The sequence below is a fragment of the Mobula birostris genome, chromosome 16 (genome assembly GCF_030028105.1).
Source record: "Mobula birostris isolate sMobBir1 chromosome 16, sMobBir1.hap1, whole genome shotgun sequence".
Taxonomy (NCBI): Eukaryota; Metazoa; Chordata; class Chondrichthyes; order Myliobatiformes; family Myliobatidae; genus Mobula; species Mobula birostris.
In genome coordinates, this window is record NC_092385.1 from 44,361,755 (window position 1) to 44,367,754 (window position 6,000).

General features: G+C 45.0%; 1 protein-coding gene across 6 annotated transcripts in view; it reads right to left on the reverse strand.

Moving 5' to 3' along the window:
* The window catches only part of chl1b (cell adhesion molecule L1-like b), a 986,835-nt gene extending 981,051 nt beyond the window's left edge, over positions 1-5,784 (reverse strand). For 2 of the 6 annotated variants that reach the window (XM_072280603.1, XM_072280607.1), the window contains exon 1: positions 4,820-5,022. The gene's annotated coding sequence lies outside the window, so the exon portion shown is untranslated. Of the gene's footprint in view, positions 1-4,281; positions 4,324-4,819; positions 5,024-5,739 lie in introns of those variants that run through there. The other 4 variants (XM_072280601.1, XM_072280605.1, XM_072280606.1 and 1 more) reach the window with 4 other exon arrangements.
* Positions 5,785-6,000: the final 216 nt, after the last annotated feature.

Here is a 6,000-nt window from a genome sequence, read left to right on the forward strand (position 1 = left end):
CAGAGGGGGGGGAGGGAAAGATGTGCTTAGTGGTGGGATCCCGTTGGAGGTGGCGGGAGTTAAGGAGAATAATATGTTGGACCCAGAGGCTGGTGGGGTTGTAGGTGAGAACAAGGGGAACCCTATTCCTAGTGGGGTGGTGGGAGGATGGAATGAGAGCAGATGTGCGTGAAATGGGGGAGATGTGCTTGAGAGCAGAGTTGATGGTGGAGGAAGGGAAGCCCCTTTCTTTAAAAAAGGAGGACATCTCCCCCGTCCTGGAAGGAAAAGCCTCATCCTGAGAGCAGAAGCGGCAGAGACGGAGGAATTGTGAGAAGGGGATGGTATTTTTGTAAGAGACAGGGTGCGAAGAGGAATAGTCCAGATAGCTGAGAGAGTCAGTAGGCTTATAGTAGACATCAGTGGATAAGCTGTCTCCAGAGACAGAGACAGAAAGATCTAGAATGGGGAGGGAGGTGTTGGAAATGGACCAGGTAAACTTGAGGGCAGGGTGAAAGTTGGAGGCAAGGTTAATGAAGTCAACAAGCTCAGCATGTGTACAGGAAGCAGCGTCAATGCAGTCATCGATGTAGCGAAGGAGAAGTGGGGGACAGATACCAGAATAGGTTTGGAACATAGATTGTTCCACAAAGCCAACAGAAAGGCAGGCATAGCTAGGACCCATACCGGTGCCCATAGCTACACCTTTAGTTGGAAGGAAGTGGCCTGCACACATGCTGAGCTCCCCTTTCTAGATCTTTCTGTCTCTATCTCTGAAGACAGCTTATCTGCACGCATGCTGAGCTACCCTTTCTAGATCTCTCTGTCTCTATCTCTGGGAGAGAAAGCTCCCTACGCGTCTCCCTTGTCCATTCGTCCCCCCCATCCCTCCCCACTGATCTCCCTCCTGGTACTTATCCTTGTTAGCGAAACAAGTGCTACACATGCCCTTACACTTCCTCCCTCACCACCATTCAGGGCCCCAGACAGTTCTTCCAGGTGAGGCGACACTTCACCTGTGAGTCAACTGGGGTGATATACTGCGTCCGTTGCTCCCGATGTGGCCTTCTATATATTGGCGAGACCCGACGCAGACTGGGAGATCGTTTCGCTGAACACCTACACTCTGTCCGCCAGAGAAAGCAGGATCTCCCAGTGGCAACAAATTTTAATTCCACGTCCCATTCCTATTCTGATATGTCTATCCACGGCCTCCCCTACTGTAAAGTTGAAGCCACACTCAGGAACAATACCTTATATTCCATCTGGGTAGCCTCCAACCTGATGGCATGAACATTGACTTCTCAAACTTCCGCTAATGCCCTACCTCCCCCTCGTACCCCATCTGTTATTTATTTATATACACACATTCTTTTTCTCTCTCTCCTTTTTCTCCCTCTGTCCCTCTCACTATACCCCTTGCCCATCCTCTGGGCCTTTTCCCCCCCTCCCCTTTTCTTTCTCCCTGGGCCTCCTGTCCCATGATCCTCATATCCCTTTTTCCAATCACCTGTCCAGATCTCGGCTCCATCCCTCCCCCTCCTGTCTTCTCCTAACATTTTGGATCTCCCCCTCCCCCTCCCACTTTCAAATCTCTTACTAGCTCATCTTTCAGTTAGTCCTGACGAAGGGTCTCGGCCCAAAATGTTGACTGTACCTCTTCCAATAGATGCTGCCTGGCCTGCTCCATTCACCAGCAACTTTTATGTGTTCTGTGTGTTACTCTGGATTTCCGGATCTACGATATCGCTTGTGTTTATATGTTTAAATAACTAAAATTAATGTCAATTACACAGAATACTATGAGTATTGGACTATTGAAACAAAGAACACCTGAAGATACGGGGGAAAATATGGAGTCATCATCCAATCTGCATTTGGTTTCTCTCACATAGAAGAAGCTGCATAGTGACCAGTAAATGTAATATAGTCAACTAGCAGTGCAAGTGCATCAGTGTTTGATTTGGAAGAACAGGCTGGGACACTGGCTCATGGTAAGGGCAGATGTTACAGTTCTGCAGTTTATTGTAAAGATGCTTTGAGAAGGGGAGTGGTTGGTAAAGATAGAAAAGTAAAAGTTCCTCAAAATGCTGAAGGTGAGGGGAAGAAAAATTTCAGAATTCATTAAGATGGGAAATATTAGATCAAACCTGTGATGATATATAAAAACATCTCACCCAGAAAACAGACATCTGAGAGGAAGGAAGCACAGTGTCATTTGAAGAGGGTCGGCAGGTGGGCAGTAAGTCATTATTTTATTTTAAATTCTAATGCATTCAACGGGAGGGCCAGTAAAGCAGAGATAGAGAACCTCCTCTGGGCTGGAGAATGAAAGGAGAAAATTCATAAACTTGATCGAGTAATAAAGAAAAGGCACAAAATAATGGGATATTTGCAGAGAGGAAGAGACTAAAGGTAAAAGAAAGGTCGGTGAATATTTAAACGGTAAGGCTCCTACCTTCATGTTAGAGATAATAGTATCGATGCTTATGCTGACTCTTATAATGTAACATTGGAATGCTGATGATAGTGGTTCAAGTTAGTAGAAAGCTGAAACACAGTGGATTCCAGGGCACATCAGAACGAGTACATTTTGGCCCTATTAAGCGGCTGCCTCAATTAGCCGAAGTTTCTTGGAAACAGTTAAAAAAGGTATAAGAAAGACGAACTTCCGTGTAGCTGAGTAACAAATTATGAAAAAAAACAGAACGACTACAACATTATCAATGCTGCTACAGTACTATAAACCTGTGTATTAGTTCCTTATAGTTATCAACAGAGGAATTATCCAGAGTATGCTGCCCTGGTCTTTTGATTGACTGCAACTTGAACAAGATCAGTGCAGCCACCTAATGTAGATAATGGACTGCGTTTGTACAATCCCTTTGACAAATATATCCTCTGAAGTTTAATTTTCATTGTAACATTCAAGATGATTGTTGTTAATTCTTCAAATTCTTCATTGTTTCCAACTTGCGGAAGTAGGGAAATCGTTTCATTTTCACTCCCAGCCGTTTCTAGCGTCTGAAGCCTCAATGCTTGGCAACGCAGTGAACAAAACCGTTCTGAATTGTCTTACTGCTTATTTCTCACCAACTATCAGTGACAAAAATTACAATTTATGCTGTTCTAAAACTGTTCACTCCAAGCACGGTTTAATGTCTAACGGCCACGCAAGAGCATGCGACTGACGCTAGTTAGAAACCGTTCGGCAACTGTCTCCTGTCCCAATTAAGCGGCATACTATCCCAAATAAAGGGACATTTATGAAGGGCATTCAAATAACCGGGTGATCTGATTAACCAATGGCCCAATTAACCGGAATCCGTTGCATTATCCAGAGGGCATGCCTAGTGCACGAAGAATGGATTTTCCTGTGGTTATTCCAACTCGGATCATATAAAAATGTGAAATGTAACTACAGAAGATGGAAATGTGTAATAAAGACTGTCAACAATGGAAATGCAACAAACCAAATGATATGTTTAAAGTGGAAAGACATATGATATTCTATCCATGTCTCTTTATTGGGACTCACATCGATTCCAGCATCTACAGTCTCTTTGCAGATGATGACAGCTCCTCTGCATTTATGGATTTTAACTAAGAATCTATATTACTCTTTTATTTGGAATATTCAATTATTTCAAAGCTTCGATCTGAGTTTACAATATGCATCAAGATGTGGGTAACAAAACCATTTCCGTTAGTTAACAATTGCAACATGTACCCCGACCACGCTCTACGCCGCCTCCTTTGGTATCATTTTTGCTGTCAGTTTTATATATTGAGTGTTTCAAGATTCATTCCGATTGAAATTAAACGTGTCAACCATTAATTACTTCAAATTATTAATTTTAAAGATTTTTTGCCATTTCGGATAATAAAAAGATAAAACTAATCTGAGAAATTCACGTCCATGTAAAAAGTAAACCAGGAAGAGTTAAATGCTGGGTTGCTAGGCAACGAGCTGCCCGCTTGCAGTTCTGCACAAATCAGATCGAGCCTTTCAACATGCTTCTGTGCACTCTTGATTTTCTTCCAACTTTTCCCCCAAGCACATTACCAGCATCGCCCAGGTTTCCAGCCCACGCTGGTACCTGCAGGTATTCTCGGCGTTGTCACGGAGCCCAGGTGGTATCTACTCTCAAACTCCAAGGATTTGTTCACACCGTGCGAAATAACGCTGGGTTATATATCTAAACTTCAAAGCCACAGCTAAACAGATCTAAAGTCTTGCAGAAATAAGCTATTTTACTAAACAATATTTCAGATCACGTGCGAATCGGAGCAAAAGCTTACTTCCCCGGCGTGAATTCCGCTGCCACCCTGCAACTTCGGTTTGATTGTTTTATTCAAGACACAATGAGCAGAGCCTTCGTCTCTCGGAGGTATCTGTCACTGGTGGCCGATGCGGGCCACAGCAGCCCCGCCACCCGTCACATCCTTCAGCAGCCCTTGCCAGCCGCGACACTCCCCGCCCACCCCCAGCAGCCCCGTACCCGCTGTACCTTTCAGCAGCTCCCGCCACCCTCCGCACTCCTCGGCAGTCCCAATCACCCGCTGCACCCCACAGCACACTCCACCACCCGTTGCACCCTTCAGCAAGAAAGGGAACATGCAAAGTTTCCCATCTGACGAGATCCAATCCCTGGCACTGCCTACGCTTCACCAAGACAGTGATTCGCCTTCATCATCCCCAACACATTGGGGGGCTTCTGGACGTGACCACCTGCTCTAATGAATCTCAGCTGACAATACAGGTCAATCAAATCCGTTCCCAGTGCAAGGGAAAAAATGGGCACGCCTCTTGTGTTTTTTTTTACATCAAAAATCCTACCTTCGATAGCCTCCATCCAGGCGCACACAGCCACTAAAAACCACGGACAAAGCTCACTCGGAACGCAGGCTATGTTCCTTCTCCGACAATCTGTTAAGAAAACAAACATATAAATAAATAAATACACTGGGAGAAGTGCCACAAGGGGCCAAGAGGGATATGATCTAAATAGCTTCAGTTGCTGCCAGCCGGCCAAAGACTGGTGTGTTTCTCCGGGCTGGACAAAGAGGGGCGACCTCACCGTGACTCGCATGGCTAGCCACTGCCAGCGGTTTGGAGGAATCCATGACAACGTGCCAAATAAACAATCAGGGCAAGAATCCCGAAGAAATGCTTCAGGAGTGTCTCAACGAACGCGTGCTTGAGATTTTACGCAATGTACCGGGTGAAAGAAAGAACCCCTAACAACTGCAATCGGGGATCAAAAGCAAATGGAACTAATGTGTTTAAATGCCCCCGCACACAGTGCTCCCAAAATGTGCCTTTGGACTGTTTTTATCTTACAAACCAGCTTTGCTTTACAGTGCCTCTTTAAAACAGTCCAACAAAAGCAAACGCTGAGCTTCCAGTTCTTCTTCCATATCTGTTCAATCCCCCATGGATCCGGATTTAATTATTTCACTCCAAGCAGCCACTTACAACTAATAAATCTTCATAGTTTAACAATGTCCATAAAACAGAATAGGGTTTTTTTTGGTAGTCACTGCTGTAAATATCTCCCCGGGGAATGCAAAGAAATCATTGCATGTTCGGATATTACTAAAACTGATCAATTATAATATTTTAAGAAAGAATGCCTTGCTTCGTTTTGCATTTATCAGGTAATATAAGTGTTCGTTCCCGTTTTACGAAATTTCAAGTCTACAAAGGCTGTTCACAGCATGCATTTTTAAAGTATATCCAGTTATTTTTCTACCAACCTGTGAGCCAGTTCAGCGCAGCCAGCCATCCTCACACCGTCAAATTCCGCTCTGTGGACCAAAAGCGGGTTACGTCATCGAGGTGTCAGTCAGGGATAGGCATCGCTCGAGCGGCAGGCGCGACAACACGGTCGGGGGCTGAGCAGAGGGGGAGACGCTTCCCCACCTAACACAGCCGAAAAGTGAACACTACCCCATTGATCAACTCCACCCTCCCCACCCAACACATACCATAGAGAGAAATCACACCTCACCATCCAA